This window comes from Lissotriton helveticus, chromosome 5_1, assembly GCF_964261635.1.
Source record: "Lissotriton helveticus chromosome 5_1, aLisHel1.1, whole genome shotgun sequence".
NCBI classification, from domain to species: Eukaryota; Metazoa; Chordata; class Amphibia; order Caudata; family Salamandridae; genus Lissotriton; species Lissotriton helveticus.
The window spans coordinates 1,919,142,557-1,919,157,736 of record NC_136065.1 but is presented as its reverse complement, the minus strand read 5'-3'; positions in this window follow the sequence as shown (position 1 = coordinate 1,919,157,736).

Here is a 15,180-nt window from a genome sequence, read left to right as displayed (position 1 = left end):
GAAGTGACCGCGCCCGTTTTTTAAAACGGCCGCACTGCCGCAAAAAAGCGGAAACAGCCAACGGGTTAAGAACAACATTGCTTGGGAGGCGCAATTGTTCATAACACTTTGGTCTTATAGAGTTTCTGTTGTTGACTCTACAAAATTCTCTCCTTTCGAGCTCATGAGGGGTAGGAAGCCCAGAGCCAAGTGGTTTCCTGGTTGGATTAAAAATTACGGGGAGGTGAGTTGGTGTTCTTCTGATGTAAAGAATAATCTCATTCTAAAATATGACAAATACAAAGAGTTCTATGATCAAAAGCATAACACACAGAATGTTAAGTTTTCTGTTGGTCAGTGGGTCAGAATCAAGAAGCCTGGTTTTGTGCCAGAAAATAAAAGTACATTTTTTTGCCTCAATGGATTCTGCAATTAAGAAAAAATGCTGTCATTTTAGATAACAGGAAGTGTTGGAATCTCAAAAGAGTTGCTTTATGTAAAGCTCCTGTTATGTTTGATCTTGGTGTCAAAAAATCATCTGTTTAGCATGACTTCTCTGACTTTCCACAGGAACATCGTGCCATAGTAAGTGAAGTTGTTGTTTCGCACGATGTTTCACAGAAGAAAGATACCGACACCCTTGGCAAAAGGATCATCAGACGTCCGGTTGTTCTAAATGATTATGCTTTTAACTAATGCTTTGTTTTGTTTGTAAAGGAGGAGATGTGTAGTGTTTCTGCTCTTCGTTCGAGGTGGCTCTCGTGCATGAGAGACTCCACGAGGAAAGTCTAGAACTAAGATATGTAATTTATCTTTGAATGTTTGAACGGGGAGCTTGTCAGTTACCTGCAGTTGCTGTTCCTGTGAGTTGCTGTTCCTGCAGACTCGCTGTTGTATGGCCGAAACTTTCAATAAATACAACGTTCACAGATTGTGTAGTCTGGTAATTCACTACAGTCTGTTTGTTTGGTCTTGTTTCTGATATGATACTAGGTCAGTTGGTCGTGTTTTTGAGCTGAGAAGCCAGTACAGATGGTGGTGAGGTCCCTGAGCTGCTCTGCAGTCTCTGAAAGAACAGTATGTCCAGTAGATAGAAGTGAATCAGGGGGTCCAGAAAGCAAGAATGGACAGGTAGGTAGAGGAAATGGAATTACAGGCTGGTGGTGCCAGGAGATGGTATCCTCTGACCAGTAGATGTGCGAGTTAGAAAGTCACACCGGTCAGTTTAGGAAATGTAAAGTCATGCCGGTCTGTTGAGGACATGGAAAGTCAGGACGGTCTGTTTAGGAGAAGGAAAGCCAGGCCTGTCTTTTGAGGACATGGAAGGTCAGGCCAGTGGGCCAAAGAAGTGAAGAAGAAGCAGTGGAGCCAAAGGATTCAAAAGTTGGAATGTTAGTTCTTGGGAAGGACAGAGGACCAGTAGGTACTGACTGGTTCAGGAGGACCGGTAGATACTGGCTAGTTCCAGTGGCGGTTTCTCGTTGAGGGCGTCGGGGCTCCGCCCCATTTACTTTATTTGGCACTGCCAACTAAATGCAACGTGTTTTACTCACTGTTTTATGTAAAGCAGTGAATCGATGTACACAGTCTAAACACCCATCATTCAATCGTTTATTTTTCTCAGGGCAAGGGCTGCTGCACACTGCCTGCTACTCACTCTGCGATGAGGCAGTCTGCAGTGACGCTGGCGCTGAGTGACAAGGTCTTCAGTATTTGCCGAGCTCACGATCGCACAGCCCTGAGGTCTGTGATGTCATGAGCTCGGCAAAAACATAGACATGTGCTCCAGTCTCCACCCCCTGATGCCGCGGGGATACAATTAGCCCCGGGCGTCTTACAGTGAAGCCCTGCAGTGCCGGGGCTTCACGTCAATCAGGGAGTGTAGAATCAGGAAAGTCACACCCCCACCTCTCCGATCACGTGTGGGGGGTAGGATCACTAACTCCACCCAGCAGCGTCGCAATGTCAGGCTCCATGGTTTTTCAAAAACATGGCGGGCTCCTGCAGCTGGGACTTTGGAGGGCTTCGTGCAGCAAAAGGAAGGCAACAGGCAGCTGCAGCCTTCCTCGTAAGAGCCACCTGCATCCAGTGCTTGTGGTAGAAAGGGTTAGTCTCTGGGCAGACTAGACCCCCGGATTTGTTCTAATCGCCACAGGCTGATTTCAGAGTGTGTGCGCCTCAGAGGAAATAGCACCGTTCATAAAGCGGAAGGATTAAGGAAGGTGAGTAGGAGGGATTAAGACTAGAGATAAGTAATGAGCGAGTGCCCACCCTGACCCCTGCACATCTGGAGACTCCCAGACTCCTCGGCGCCTCATCCTTCTTTCTTGTTGCGAGCCGGACTTCCTTCGTGGGCCCTCAGTCGTCTTCCCTGCACGCCTTCACTTCACTGTCCTTTCCCTGCCCCCTCCCCCCTCCTCTTTCATGGACTGCTCTGGTATCCCGGCTTGCTTCTCCTCCGAGATGGGGGGTGACTGCTGCTGGCCGCTGCTGAGAGCCCTGCTGATGATGGCCGCCGTCAAGGGCCAGAGGTGGCCCCTGCTAGCCGAGGAGCCCTCCTGCCAAAGTGCCTTCGACCACTACTTAGTGCTGGACAAGTAAGTAAAGTCTTATTCATCTACGAGAGTCAGATTTTCAGAGCACCGTAATGAAGTGCATGGTACTAAAGATAACTGCAGCACCTTCATCTCACACCAGCCAGACAGCTGCTCTGGTCAGTTCGGTTCGCAGAGTCTCAGCGCCTGCTCTGAGTAGTAACATCTAAAGCAGCACCTTCACACCTCTCGCACAACACAGCACAAGTGCTTCATTTGTAAACATCACAAGTGACAGGGCCCTCTCAGGAGGCCACTGCAGCTTGCAACACACATTGCCCCATGAAGTGCAGCCGATGATAGTAACAAAACAACTCCTAACCATCACACGCCTACAAGTGTGACAATTCAGACTATTCTAGGCCCCTAAAGCTGTTAAGATGGCGTGAGCATCAGGTAGTAGTAATTTGTAATGTATATTGAATTAATAATTGACTGTGGTTGTGGTCATCTCTAAATTAGCCAGACCTTGCCACAAGCATCGACTGGTGTTGACACAATTAAGTGCAGGTGCAGAGCCCCGAAAAACGCTGGCTCAAATTAAGCACCACACAGCGCAGACATGCAGTATTATTTTAATGAGTTCGCTGTAAACTGTACTGTCTCAAGTGGAGGACCCATGTTTATTCAGTGCTGTACCTGAAGCGTGGCCAGGTTGTATAATGCCCTTTTCCCCTCCACTATGTTGGATAAGAAAAAATAAGTCAACAGAGAACTTAGGGGTATATTATCAAGGGGGTTTATCTCCGCTTTTTTGGCTTTAAAAGCCAAGAAAGCGGAGATAAAATTATCTCCCTATTACCTAGCTGTCGCTAACACCAGTTAGCGACAGCTAGTAGGAGATAGCGACCATCTTGGGCCCCACTTTGCATGTCAGTGATATTTATCACTAATGACATGCAAAGTGGGCGTGCCAAGATGTTAGTGACTGGAAACAGTCGCTAACATCGCTATCTCCTATTACCAACTTTTGGAGATATTCGCGCTAAGCGCGAATATCTCCAAAAACTAACACCTGCCCTGAGCAGTTCTTAGCCATGTTATCCAATGGGAGGTGGATAACATGGCTAAGAGCATTAGCTCGGTAATGCATGAATATCGCTGACTTTTCAGCGATATTCATGCATTGCGGCCGTTTTTTATTGCATTTGCGATAAACCTTGATAATAGCAAGGTTTATCTGCGATAATTTCTGACGATGCTTAGCGTTAAAAAATTCGTTGCTAAGCATCGTTAGCGATAAATATCGCTTAACGTTGGTAATATGCCCCTTAGTGCCTCCACCGTGATTTTGGTGCTTTACTTGTACAAAAACAAGAAAAATCTACTTGAAGTTATTGTATCATTCGTTGTACATTGTGATTTCTGCCACGGGTATGAGCTTGCAGCACCAATGGACTCTGGTGCCCTCTGATCCCTGTTTAGAGGATTCTTTAAGACTGGTGCATAGTTTGGTTCTTCATTTTAATACACCACAGCGTAAATAAATTGGTATTGTGTTGTTGGGAATTGGATTTGTGGTAGGTTTGCTGGGTGTTACCAAAAGTCTTGCCAAGATTATACTTACGAAGCTGTCAGGGTAAGTAGAAAAAAGGTGCAAATAAAACCAATATCCGTGTTTCAGGCTGCTAGTCGGGAGGGAGACAATGGATTAAAGAACCCTCCATTAGGTATCCTCTATTTCCCAACTACGCTTTGTCCACGGACGCAATGAATCTATAAAGAGTTGTGCATACCTCATCGGTTCTGATGAGCTGCAAATACTCGAGTGCCTCTTTACATTTCCTAGTATTTCAATTCCTCACATGACATTTCCCTTGCTGTGGTCTCTGTTCTTTATACAACTCACAAATAAAGATAATATACAGTTGCGATCTGGGCACTATTGACTTGCATGGGCATGGTATCAGGTCTTTCACAGAATACACATTAGAGGGATGGGACGCCAACATTTGGGTCAAGGCAAGCCTAAATCGTAATAGGTAAAATCTCTGCTGGCATTGCACCTTTAGCAGGAATGGCTTATTACCAGGAGTTGCACATAATGCGAGGTATGTCACCACCATTCTCTTCCCTAATTCACTATCCTGTTTCATATCAGCTATCGATCTTAAAAGTTCACTTTTTCCAATGGTTCGGCCAATTGATTAATACACAATGGATTTTCAAACAGTTCCATCCTGTTAATTACCTGCAAATCATCTTTTACATACATAAGCCATTTCCTTTTGTGGGCCCTTCCTAGATTTAGGCAATTGTTAATCATTGTTTTTGTCAATGCTACCTCAGGCCTGGACCACACTGACAGCCACAGCATAATGTGTGCCTACCTTACAATGTCTCCCAGTTACAGTAGTCCTAATTCCTCATACGTTATTTTCGGCGGAACGCTATGGGAGAGTGATAGGAGTCTTCAAAACTATCTATAAACTTCCGGAGACCCATCCCCGTGCTTGCCGTGAGCACTCAGTCATACACAAGTACGGGTACAGACGGCACCCCATAATAGGCATAACTGTCATCCTACGTTCTTCCAGGTGTTTCATACACTTTGTTTTTAGTGCCTTTCGCGTGATGTTACACATGGACGAGGGATTGTCATAATAGCCCATACAGCCAATACCTCCAAGGAAGTCCCTAATGTATGTGAACCACCTTATCCTCCCAGCATAATCCAAACTTAGTCCATCAGTTAGGATAGCACGGTTCAATACACATCCATCACTAGTCCAGGCCCTATGCCACAGCAGTATTGGTTGGATTCTGATTATGTCTTCAATATAACATTGGCCCAATTCTGTATGACAAATGTAACTAGAGGCACTCTCAGGTACAACTAAGATGTGTCTCAGAAATTAGTTTTCGGCCACTTGTATAGATTTGACATTTTCAAACCCCCACAATCCCGCACCATAAACCGCAATAGAGACACAGGTGGCATTATAATTTTTTTTAAAGTTCTACGGTTGTTTTTTTCCCCATCTTTTTAGCAAAATTTTTAAGGGCAGTGATATATTTGCAGAGCAGGGCTTTCCTTACTTTTATCGCTTCTATCCAGTTCCCTGCTTCGTGAAATAAAATACCAAGGTAAGAGAAGGTTGCATTAATAAACATCCGCCTCCTTCTTCTGTTAGCTCCAGGGACACAGTTCATAGAGAATGTCTTGGAGCAGTTGATTTTCAGATCCAGATTGGTCATGAATGCATTAAAAGATGTTACAAGACATTGCAGAGCCACCGGAGTGCGAGCCATTAAGACCGCATCATCTGCGTATAGTAATGCAGGAATTGGTCTTTTAGCTACCCTAGGCATATCACAAGTTGTTTCCACTAGAGCGTTCTCTATTCCATTTATATATACCAGGAATAGGAAAGGTGCTAAAACGCAACCCTGGCGTACCCCACGTCCAATATCAAAAGATCTAGTGCATTCACCTTTTTTACCATAACGCACTGTTGCGATGGCTCCCGAATACAAGTCCTTAAGAAAGGTGATTATATTTCCTTCTACACCAAGAGATTCCATAATGTCCCATAATTTGCTGTGTGAGACACAGTCAAACGCTGACGTCAAGTCAACGAAAGTAAAGTAAATGGGCTCACTTCGTGCCTTGGTATATTTCTGCTGGAGGATAAATAAGTTTAGGCCCTGATCTACTGTCCCCTGCCCCTTTTGAAACCCGTATTGAAGGTCACTGATTATAGAGTTGTCTTCCGACCATTTTTGTAGCCTACCTAGTATTACTCTTCCTAATATCTTTACAGTGCTGTCCAATAAGGAGATGGGGCGATAGCACATAGCGTTTTGCCTGTCCCCTTTTTAAAAAATTGGAACAATAACAGACATAAACCATGATGGAGGTAGGCTCATCTTTAAGGATGCATTAAAAAGTTGCACTAAAAGTGGGCCCCATAGGTCGATATTATTTTTAAACAGGTCTGGAGGTATGCCATCTGGGCCTGGGGCTTTACCGCCCCGTGTTGCTTTAAGGCTCTCAGTTATTTCTTTTAGGGTAAATTTTAATTCCAAACCATTCGCTCTCATTTCCCCCAGATCAAGTATTGGTAATTGCACCGGAGGAATCTGCTCGTCGGTTGAGGTACTATACAGGCTGGAATAATGGCCCACCCAAGAGTCCTCAGTAATGGCAATTTCAATACGTGCTTTTCCTGAACCAAAGAAGGGGGCATTTACTGCTTTCCAAAAAGCACAGACATCCTTACTCACTGAGGCCTCACAGAGCTTCTCCCAGGCTTCAGTTTTAATTGCCAACTTCCTTCTTATCAATGCATTCTGATAAGAATTCCGCGCCACCCTAACCCTTACAGGATTACGGGGGACAGCATGTAATGCTCTCTTAAGCTCAGAGTGGGCCTTTGTACACGTATGGTCAAACCATTTTCTCGTCTTTTCCTTACTTGATTTTGAAACCACCCAGAGGTTACCCTTAATTTGAGAAGCAATAACCTCAAACTGTTTAAGGATCTCCTGACTAGTCGCACTTTCATCCAGAATGCTCAAGAAGCTAGGCAAACATTCGGTTACCAGGTTGCACAGAAAATCACTTGGGACCACCCTGTCCCACTTTAATGCGTAGCCATTTTGTTTTGCCATACTAATATCAGAGATTTTCTGCACGGATCTCCCCTCTATAGCCACTGCCTGAAAGGGATTTATAATCTCCATGATTATCGGGTAGTGATCGCTGAGAGGGGTATCAAGGGTCCAACACCTTTTGACTATATGTCTGTGCCTAACGGAAGTTATTACAAAATCTATTATAGACAAAACACCCCTGCCATTAAACGTAGGGACAAAGGGGAGCTCTATTTGACCAACTTCATTCAGAGTGAAGAATCTCATTTAATAGGTCTCCACAGATGGAATGTTTAAAGTGTGTTAAGTCAGTATCCGGGTCCAACATAAGCCCACATACTGCTTTCTGGCTTTTTTTACATATGGTACAATTAAAATCACCCCCCCAAACAACCCAGACATCCCTAGCATTTTTATCTGTTTCTTTACCTAGATCATTACCTAGCATCTTAAGAATCAGTTCCAGGTCAGCAGGAGGGATATTATTATAGAAATGTATTATTAAAAGACTCGGGCCCAGATGTAGGTAAAACTTATTTACTGATTCTTATTTACCGAATTTTACCGATTCGGTAAATAAGAATCGGTAAATAAGAAGGGGGGGTATGTAGGAACATCCAGATGTTCCAATTTACTGATCGGTAAATATCTGTATTTACCGAATCGGTAAATACCGACCGGTAATGCTCCATTCATTCCTGTGGGCTTTGAAGCCCATAGGAATGAATGGGGCATTACCGGTCGGTATTTACCGATCGGGAAATACCGATTTTGACAAGGGTGCAGGGGGTGTCACTTTGACACCCTCTGGCACCCCCAAAAAAGGTTCGGGGGCCATATGGCAGGCAGACCTGCCCTAAGGGCAGGTCTGCCTGTCATATGGCACAGGTGTGCATGCACACATGTGCATGCACACCTGAATCGGTATTTTAACATCAAATACAATTTGATGGTAAAATACCGATTTTGTAGGCCTTGTGGGACTCAGAAGAGTCCCACCTACATATCAATTTTACCCATTCGGTAAATATACCGGTCGGTAATTTTACCGGTCGGTAAATATACCGGTCGGTAAATTTACCGACCGGTATATTTACCGACCGGTAAAATTACCGATTTGCAGCGTTACAGTCCCCCTACATCTCGGTAGCCAAATACCGGTCGGTAACGGCCAAATTCGGCCGTTACCGACCGGTATTTGGCTACCTACATCTGGCCCACAGTTCCTTGGTTGCATCAATCCGCACTAGCTGGTAATATGGATTGTGGGCAGAAAAGTGGATCTTCTTACAATTTAGGGAGTTAGATACAAACGTCGTTAGTCCCCCTTTAGCCCTACCGTGGTGAACCTCTACTGCAGATGTAAACAGTGTTTTATAACCTGAAAGATGGAGGGGTTCTAAGGTCCAAGTTTCCTGTAGACAGAGAATCCCAATCTCTTCTATTGTTTTTAACCAGATGGGATTCGATGATTTGGCCCTGAGCCCTGCCACATTCCAGAACATTATGCTAACAGTTTCCCTGTTTAGTGAATTAACTGCTAAGCATTGGGCCATACCTGCAACTGGGTTATTAATAATAATGGTTCCCCTACCCTGGAAGGATGGATACACCGGAGCAACAGTGGGGGGGATTACAAGGGTGGGAATAAAGGGAGAACTGATGCCAGATGTTACACCAAGACCATTGTCAGAAGTAACTGGGTTTGAAACAGATGATACACCAAGACCATTGTCAGAAGTAACTGGGTTTGAATCAAGGGCTGAGGGCAGTCAATCAACCCCGTCCAAACCATTAAGATAATTAAATCGGTTGTAGTCATAGAAAGGTGTCCCCGGAGGTCGGTAAACCGGTCGTGCAGCATACCCCTGGTATCTAGCTCTCCGTTCAACCCTCGTCCAATTGCCTTGTGATAAGTCATGGTGCATACGGGTAGGGGGGAAGAAAAAGGACACTGGCAAAGTCTGTATGGTAGAGTCAGGAGATCTGTTTGTCCCTGCACATATGTGTGAAACCGTCCTAGGATCTCGAAAACTCACCATGATACAGTCCCCTATTATTGATTTTCTAGTTTTCCCCAGCCAGGGTACCCTTCTCGCCATAATAATTTCATTGTTGAGATGGGCCGGAAGGGGTCTGTTCCAGTTCAACCATTTGATAATTTTCCTTTTGAGTGAGTGGAAGTTCTCACCTTCGCCCACTTCAAGAGGAGGAGCGCCCGCCATAACCACCGTAAAGCTATTAGCCTCAGGCGGCAAGTCGGGTCTCCGTGGTCTGGGGGCAGGCTTCTCAGGGAGTAGGGCAGCAATACTATCATTTGGTATAGCACCAAAGGTTGTCACAGGGGGAACTGGGCCTACTGGTTGTAGAGATGGAATATTAGGTTTGCTAAATGATGTTGGAGCTAAGTTGGCCATGAGTGGTTGCGGAAGGGGGGCAGCAGCAATAACCAAAGGAGGTCCCGCATTAACTGAAAGGTTTTGAGTGTTAGGGGGACTTTTATGAGGGGGATTAGACTCAAGGGGTCTGCCCTGTTTAATGGCCGAGGTTTTCAGGCTACTTATAGTTGCCTCCAAGATAGTGAGTCTGATCTCTACTTTCTTCAAGCTCTCACTAATGGGCAGAAGCAGTGATCTAAGTAGAAATTCTATATTCCCCATAGAAGTAACGGGGGATAATATATTAGATGGATTATCCCCTGGGATGCTAACAGGATCAGTGGTATTAGTACCCTTAACAGGAGAAGCATTATACACATCCAATGTTAACCCATCAGAAATGGAAGGGAGCTTAGGTGCTTTTCCAAAATCGGAATGGGGGATTTTAGTCTTGCCCTGCCCTCCCCTCAACTTCCTTCTACGCTTGTTTGGTGGTGGGCCATGCACCTCTGCCACAACTATTTGCTTCAGCTTAGTTTTCCTTATTTTAGCTACAGGGGGCGTTTGAGTGACTAAGTCAACAGCCATACTGTTGAGACTGGGGGGGGGGGGGATGACATTGGAAGTCTGCTCAGTAAATAAGCAAAGGTTAGGACTACCATCCCGCAGTAGAAGAGGGACGCCTTCTTGGGATAATAGATCCTGGCTAATATTAAAGGAGGCTCCCTCATGGGAGATAGGATAAGGAATGATATCACTAAGAGGCCTATTTTTCATATTCTCAATAGAGCGGCGGCGCTCCGCCCTGCGCTCCGCCAAGGAGGTTTCTTTATCCCCATCACCCTGTGCCCGTGTAAAATAGTCATCCAGAGTTCCATTTCTGACACCTCCCACCTTCGCTGGTGTTCCCACCATAGCCGGTGATGGCATGTCCAAAACCATGGTTCATGAAAAATCTAACGAATACAGGTGAAAGGGAGTAGGCCCAGCCCGGCCTACTCCGGCCCTAGACGGCCACAGACGGTCCCGCCCTTGTCCCGGGCTTCTCCCGCGCGCTCCCGCGCAGCGGTAATGTGCCCTGCTCAAAAAGTTATTATGACCAATGGAAATGGGTAATTCAATCACCCGGTGCTCAGGGGGCGGGGCGGGGCTAGCAGGGAGAGCAGGCCAGGTGTACTCAATCGGCCAGCAGGGACTCCTGGAACATCGAGTCCCTGCACTTGCTCGCAGTCCTGCTCGGCCCTTTCTGCACCCTGGTAAGTCCTTCAACTGTCACTCAGTCCTTCCCACGATGCGGGTCCCATGTAGCGGGAACCGCGAGTTGTAATCTGGAAATCCGGGGGTTTAAAGTCCAAAACACATGGAGCAGCCCAGCGGCACCAAACTGCGCAAAGAACAGAGGGTCCGTGGAATCACTAACAGCCTTGGTTCATGTAACTGCTGTGGATACACCTGTTGCACGTGTGATTGACTCATTGGGGCCCTTGTCTGCTCGGCGAGTGACAGACCGGCATCGATCTGTGTTTTGGACTGCCCCGGAGGTGTTTCAGCGCTTGCCGCATCGTGTGCTCCCCTTTCCATGGCTGGCGAAATTGTGTTCGGACTGGAGGTTGTTATCGGTGTTGATGTTGATACAGACGGATTTCCGCCATGCGTCTTCGGCGGGGTACTGGTGGCTAACGTCCTATGGAGCAACGACACTTCCCGATCCTCCTGGATCATTTGAACACTTTATGCTATTTTGTATGGCGATTGAGTGCGAGATATACATTGGTATTATGGATAGAAGAGGCCAGGGGTGAGATCTTTTGGGACAAGGTGTGACTTATTGTTGATTGACGGTGATTTAAGGGACACTCAGCGGGGATATCATTGATTGTGCTATACATGATTACTTTTTTCGTAGTCCTTCTACCATGGCTGTTTGATGATTATTGCACGCGATGTGGGGGGGGGGGGGGGCGGGTGGCCGGGTCGATGGTCCTTCTCCAACATTTTTTCTTCTTTTTTCTCTCTTCTTCTCTATATTTTGGGTTTCTTAATTAGGGCGACAGGCACGCTGCTGGGGGGGGGGTAGGCCGTAACCTTCTGCAGGGGTGCAGGGTGGGGGGTAGGGGGATGGGATTGTTAATTTGTCCTTTCTTTGTCTTTATGGCCCTTTGTCTTTCTCTTTTCGATGTCGTCGTCTTTTATGTTTCCTACAGTGTGTTTCGCTTTGTGGGATGGCGCATAGCCTGCGCCGCACTGTATGTGTTTTTTATAACTATCCTGACCCAAAGGCCCTATCCCCCATTACTTTGAATGCATTTGCACTGCTGGCGGGCTCCCCGCTTTTTGTTTGCTATTGTAGGAGCGTGTATGACTGTACGGCATTGATTTAAATTTTATTTTTCTTTGTTGTAAAATGGACCTTCTTGGATCCTTGTTCTCACATTGTAAGTTTATGCATGTGTTTTATCCTGGACGCTCTTCAGACCTTGATTTCCGTACCGCTGTCTTTTTATAATGTGTTGCTCTATTTCCGACTTGATTAGCGGCCGGCCGAAATGATTGTGGGCCCATGTTTGTATTTCCTTGTTGAAACAATAAAGGTCCTTAAAAAAAAAAAAATACTGCATGTCTGCGCTGTGTGGTGCTTAATTTGAGCCAGCGTTTTTCGGGGCTCTGCACCTGCACTTAATTGTGTCAACACCAGTCGATGCTTGTGGCAAGGTCTGGCTAATTTAGAGATGACCACAACCACAGTCAATTATTTTTTTTTTTTTTTTTTTGAAAACCTTTATTTGCATCAAGAAGATATACAGTCGTGGGCCCACAACCAAATTGGCCGGCTACAATTCAAAAAGCGATCAAAAGTCGTAATAATCAACACAAGACCAATCGGCAGGCAAGCAAACATATTGAAAACATTGTGAAGAAAAGGACACGCAACTTTAACGGCCCAGTCTCAGGAACAATGAAGGTTCATTTTATAATAAGGGGACAAAGCTCATGGCAGGTTCGTGTAGAATATGGGAAGCCCGATGTACAAGATTACACCCTCACCAGAATGAAAAGATGGGGGGGGGAGGAAGTGAAAACACAAGGTCATCGCAATACAAATAAATGCAGACTATACGAAAAGCATACAAATACTATCAACACCTCATGTCTCCCACCCCATGATACGCTAACAAACGCTAAGGGAGCGGATAAATTGAACTAACTCAACCAACCCGCCATACGAGCCCGGGGGAAAAGGGGGGGGTGGGGAGGGGGGGGAGAGAGGGGGAGGGGGAAGAGGGGGGAAAATAGGGGGGACACTGAGGGAAGGAATCCAATAAGGACAAGAACGGGAAGAAGGGAGGAAAAAGGAATAGGAAAAAGAAAATAATAGGAGAAACACTGCGTGCAAGAGAGGCGCCACTCCGGGCCACGCGACCCGCGGCTAATAACACAGAAGAAAGTAAAAAGCTGGCGAAAAGAAGGGTATGGAGTCGCAACGGAAAACATCAGAACTGATAAAAGTGGCATAGCGACAGACTCCAACCCACTCATGCCAGAGAAGCAAGGACAGAGGCGGCACCCCTATAAAGGGATAGAAAAGGGCCATAGAACCAAGAAAATAAACTTCTGAAAGACCCCGCCCACCCGTCCCACCCCGCACCCCTGCAGAAGGCTACGGCCTACCCTCCCAACAGCGTGCCTGTCGCCCTAATCCGAAACCCGAAATATAGTAGAAAAAGAGAGAAGAACAAAAAGACAAAAAAGAAAAGAAAGGAAGGAACATAAAACAAAATAATACGGAGGGGAGGAGCCAGAGAATACAAACAAACACACTCGGCTGCGGCCCTTCCCCGACCATCAGATGAATAACTACCCGATCAACATTACATCTTCACATATATCAATAACCCGCAGAGGGGGAGGGGGAGAGGGGGAATTTCGAGGTGTAAAGTCTCACAATGTCGAGAGCACCTGCGATAATACAACGGACAGGCAAACCAGCAATCTATCAATGTTGTGCAACTCACCCCCATCCCTTCCTAACCACGAAACCAACCCAGTAAAGGACAACATGGTGCAGACCATCCAATACAGAACAATCATAATAGTGACTAAGATTACGGCAGTAACGCAGAGTAGGGAGAGTCGCCAAGCCAATGGGATACAAAAAATCAAGAAAACAAGTCAATTGTAGCAGCAACAACAGGATAGGCAAAAATAAGCAGGTGTCCAGTCTCACAATTCGACAGTGTAAAGGCACCCCTCCAGGATAAAGACATGAGTCTATCGAAGCGAAAGCAGGCAGCAGTCCGCCACAGTTCCCAACTACCCGGGAAGGAGCAGGTCTCCACGTCGTGTGCAAGTCATCGAAGTCCGGGTGGTGAAAAATTGGGGGTTCAAAAGCCACCGGGCCATCCAGCGACAGAAGTACAGCGGCATCGACCCTCGGCGCAGCCAGAGGGGGCAGAACAATGGAGGCAGCAGGCCGATAGAGGTGCATGAAGGAGCGTCGGCCCAAAATGGCGGCGGGCCTGATGGAGCCGGTAGAAGCATCGGGAGCCAGGACAGCGTATAAGGACAGCAAGGCGTCCAGGACATCTCGGAGCGTGGGCTCACGGGCACACGCCCAGGCCCCCGTGGGATCCGGCCAGCAAAGTTCTGCGGTGCAAGGCGGAGCATCCCCCACGGTGCCGGTAGCCATCTTGTGAGTTTCGCCGCCCCGCACTCCACTGTGGGCCTCCAAACGGTTCCCAAATGTAGGACTTTACAAGACTCCGGAGGTTCCCAGCAAAGGCCTCACTGGCACAGAGAGGGTAGACGCTCGACGGGGGGGCGCACGAACAGCGGCGGGCCCTACAAACGAAAGCCAAGCGCGGGGTCCAGGGCCGCCGGGCAGAACAAAGGCGAAGGGGCCCCCTCCACACAGCCAGCCCCGGCACGTCTCACCCCCCTCCAGCCGCACGGTCCGCAAATCGGGGCCGGTCCAGGAACTCCGGGGCATACGCACAACGGCTCCCACCAGTGGCTCTCTCTCTCGGCCGGGGCTGGCAATCTCAGCACCGCCGGTCGGGTCCCACAGGCGAGGTCCCGGTCTCAAGCACCCGGAGGCACCAATCTTCTCGAGGACAGAACTGCGGACCCACAGCACGCAGGAGCCTCCGGACCAGACGGTGAGTAGGAGTAGATCATCAACTTTCAATAGCTGTAGAAAAGTAACATCGCGGTACAGGATAAAGTACAGGATATTCGAGGTTGGCCGGAGGGCCGACGGAGCCGAGCTAAAAGGCGACCATCGCGCTCTCAGGCTAGGCTCCTCCTCCTCCCACAGTCAATTATTAATTCAATATACATTACAAATTACTACTACCTGATGCTCACGCCATCTTAACAGCTTTAGGGGCCTAGAATAGTCTGAATTGTCACACTTGTAGGCGTGTGATGGTTAGGAGTTGTTTTGTTACTATCATCGGCTGCACTTCATGGGGCAATGTGTGTTGCAAGCTGGTGTGGCCTCCTGAGAGGGCCCTGTCACTTGTGATGTTTACAAATGAAGCACTTGTGCTGTGTTGTGCGAGAGGTGTGAAGGTGCTGCTTTAGATGTTACTACTCAGAGCAGGCGCTGAGACTCTGCGAACCGAACTGACCAG